This window comes from Pinus tabuliformis, chromosome 9 (genome assembly GCF_031772625.1).
Source record: "Pinus tabuliformis cultivar Carrire ecotype Pingquan chromosome 9, CPIR1, whole genome shotgun sequence".
Classification (NCBI taxonomy): Eukaryota; Viridiplantae; Streptophyta; class Pinopsida; order Pinales; family Pinaceae; genus Pinus; species Pinus tabuliformis.
In genome coordinates, this window is record NC_142307.1 from 1,872,511,669 (window position 1) to 1,872,515,718 (window position 4,050).

The 4,050-nt window shown below is 37.8% G+C and overlaps 1 pseudogene; it reads right to left on the minus strand.

The window, feature by feature from the left end:
- Nucleotides 1-1,508: 1,508 nt before the first annotated feature.
- LOC149156349 (uncharacterized) lies at nt 1,509-2,502 on the minus strand (annotated as a pseudogene).
- Between the last annotated feature and the right edge of the window lie 1,548 nt (nt 2,503-4,050).

A 4,050-nucleotide genomic window follows, 5' to 3' on the forward strand; every position in this document is an offset into this window, starting at 1 on the left:
TTCAAAAGTTTGTGGCAGAATGTTTGGTTTGCCAACAAAATAAAGTTGAAACAATTAAGACACCAGGTCTATTACAACCTTTATCCATTCCAAGCCAACGTTGGGAGGAGGTTTCAATGGATTTTATCACAGGTTTACCCAAGTCTGAGGGAAAGAGTGTCATCATGGTGGTAGTTGACAGACTTACCAAGTATGCACACTTTTGTGCATTATCACATCCATTTAAAGCCAGTACAGTTTCTACTGCATTTATGGAAACAATTCAAAAGCTACATGGAAACCCAAAGATTATTGTAAGTGACAGAGATCCCATTTTCACTGGAAATTTTTGGACAAAATTATTTTCTTGTCTTGGTACTCAGTTAGCTCATAGCTCATCTTATCATCCTCAATCTGATGGGAAAACTGAGATAGTAAACAAATGTTTGGAAGGATATCTTCGTTGCTTTGTATCTGATAAACAGACACAATGGGTCAAATGGTTGCCTCTGGCTGAATGGTGGTATAACACTTCCTTCCATACAGCAACAAAAATGACCCCATTTATGGCACTTTATGGGTATCAACCACCATCCATCACATCATATTTAAGAGAAAATTCTAAGGTTCAGGCAGTGGAACATCACATCGAACATCAACAACAAGTCCTCCAACTCTTAAAGGATAACCTCGTGTTGGCACAAAATAGAATGAAACAACAGGCAGATCAACATCGCAGTGAAAGAAGTTTTGATGTAGGTGATTGGGTATTCCTACGGCTACAACCATATAAGCAAATGTCCCTAAAGCAAGCTAAGAAGGATAATAAATTATCACCAAAGTATTATGGTCCGTACAAGGTGTTGCAAAAGATTGGTACTATGGCATACAAATTGGAGCTTCCTGCAGCTTCTCGATTGCACCCAGTTTTCCATGTTTCATGTTTAAAGAAGGTTATAGGCGACAAGCTCCCAGTTCAAACAATATTGCCAGAACTTGACGAGGAAGGAAAAATTATATTGGAACCGGAAGCAGTCACAGAAACAAGAACTCGACAGCTACGAAATCGATCAATTTCAGAGTATCTTATCAAGTGGAAGAACTTATCTGCTGAAGATTCCACATGGGAGGATGAGAATTTTATGCAGAAGTATCCAGAACTACTCAAGCGTTGAGGACAACACTTTTTTGAAGGAGAGGGGCATGTTGGGTCCCTATAATACTAGTGATTACCCCATTACTATTGTAGTTATACCCCTTATTTATATTGTTGTGCCCCTATTACCCCCATATTGTTATTTCTGTGCCCCATAGAATCCCTCTATTGTTATTTTTGTGGCTTTATATTATTATTGTTAGGTCGGCTGGATTATATTGTGACTCCTTAGACTCCTATATATAGAAAGGAGGTTTTGTCATTTGTATCATCCAAGAATTGTTCATTTATGTAATGTAAAGGAGGCTTCCCCCTCGAAGAGGCTGAATTCTAAGGCGTTGATCTATCTTTTCTATCTTTTCTTGAGCTGGTTTCATAACACACACATTTCTTTGCATTGTGTGTTGTGGATAGTAACTTTGTGGATATTATCTGTCTCAATCTGCAAATTTTCCTTTACTTTCTCTACTAACTCTGGAAGATCTCCATATATCGTGGACTCTGCTGGGCGCCACTCTGCCTCATATAGTTTTTCAAACATCTTCTTGAAGTATAGTGATCCATTATAAGAAAATATCTTGATCCCATTGTCCACTTGCAACCGGGGAGCCATTGTTGCTATCATAAAATATCGTCCATCAGGTGACCATTCACTTGTGACTGACCATTCAACCTTTGAACTTCCAAGCAACTTTTTAGCAGAACAATCCCAAAATGCCATTTCGCCAGGTAAATTACCAAAACCTGCTATGCATAAAAGTTTTCCATGAGGGTTCCATCTGAGTGTATTGTAAGGGCCTGTTCCAAAATCAAAGAGAGGATTGCACTTTTTGTCGAACAACATTGCTCTTGCAGGCATGAATCCGTAAACCACTACAAATTCAGTTCCTGAAGGAGACCACTTAACATCATGGACAGGTCCCTCCTTACGGAGAGGCACAAGCCCTTCATGACTCCCATCAGTCATCAAGTAATGTAATCTGGACTCCCCATAGTAACTTTGATTTCTTTTGTCAACATCAGACTGTGCAATAACCAACAATCCAGTCGATCCATGGTTCCAAATTAACTGGACATTGGAACACTGAAAAAAAGCTTCGTCGAGCTACAGGTTGGGCTGGGCCAACATCCTCTCGCTTAAATATCTGAATGCTGGCTGGTATTCCCTTTGATTTGGGAATATATGCCGCAAAATATGTTGGAGGAGCTATAGCAAGTTGCAAACTAGCTATTCCAGGAAGGCGGATCTTATTCACAATTTCTTTAGAAAAGTTTTCCGGATCAAAAACATGAATCTCATTGGTTGCCATTTGACAAGAAACTGCCTCATCTTCGCTAAATTGAAATGAAGGCCAATTGGTTTTATATATATTTGGAAATCATCATCTTCCTCACCACGTGACTTCCTTAATGCTTTTTTGTTCTCTTCAACTCCATCATTGATCCGTATTGGTTCAACCAATGGTGATTCATTGAAGCTAAGAAAGTTAGTCGTTGCTACAGATGCAAGTTTTGCATAAATCTTAATATATTTCTCATACATCTATTGTTGATAATAGGTATAGGCCAGTGCCATCTTAGACTGAAATTTTCCACCTTCACTCAGTAAAATTTCATAAAGCAATAAGGTAGACACCCTCCATTGGCTACACCGTATTTCCTATTCTACTGCCATTACCTTATATGCTCAAATTGAGGTATCAACATAGTATATTGAAGTTGGTATTAAATTTTTTTAATCAGTTTTTTATCTAGTCATGAAGGTAGAAAGCTAAAAATTAAAAACAATATTTTCTGGAGGAGAGTTCAGTCATTTCCGGCCATTAGAACTATTACACTTTGATTTTAATAGTGGTGCACTTATTATGGCTCTAATTGGTGGTGTATTATAGTTTCTTAAAACTATGATACACTCTACTAATGGAGACACAATTAAAATCAGCAAGAACACTCTTTGTGATATTAAAACATGTCTGTAAAATACATAGGAAAAAATAGACTTTTTGAAGCTTGAATCTGAGCTTCAGTAGTAGAATTACAACAATGGAGTCATCATTCTCAACTTGTCTTTGTTCTAAACATTGAAATAGACACCCTTAAGCAACAAATCAATAATATTGCAGTTGATTCAGATCCATTTCCCAATGAAGCAATAGAATTGTATACACAAGAAGAAGTTTAATTTTCACTTCCCAAGCCCATCATCAGACCTTGGGAAGATCTTGTCAACAACAAGCATAGAACTGGTCTTGGATATGACAAGGACGTGTCCTTTCATATTCTATATTACTCAAAGCCCATCTAGTTTTAGAGTGCCAGATTCTTTCATGACAATTCACCTTTAGTTGTTCTAGATAGTGCTCCTCTTCCACAGAAACAAAAACAGATTGTGAAATGCCAACACTGTGACTGAGTTGGCCATATGAAAGATCACTGCTTTGATCTTCATCCATCTAAGCACTCTCATAAAACTAGTCATTCTTCAAGAAGATGCTTTTGAAACAAACCTCCCACAAGAACAAAGATTCATCTTAGATGGATTTATTCTTAGCAATGGGCATCAACAACCAAGAAGATATTCCAGTCATATGTTAGAACTTGTTCTAGAGTATTGAACAATCTTGCAGTTTAATTTTCTCCATCATATCACCTTGTATCTGACAAGGGGAGAAATGATGGTCATCTACAAACTTCAAAGCCACATCAAGCGAGCCTAAGCCACAACCTGCAATATGAGATTCAGAGTCATAGCCTGAGACAAATATGCCCCTGAGCATGCCTTCAGTCGGTGATACCTCTTCAAAGAATTGAGGACACTTCCTCTAGCAGAAGACTTCAACTTCTTATTAGTTTTGGAAGAGTTCCAGGAATTGCATTAAGAATTCTAGAGTTGTTGGTCATCCTTAAAACATCAC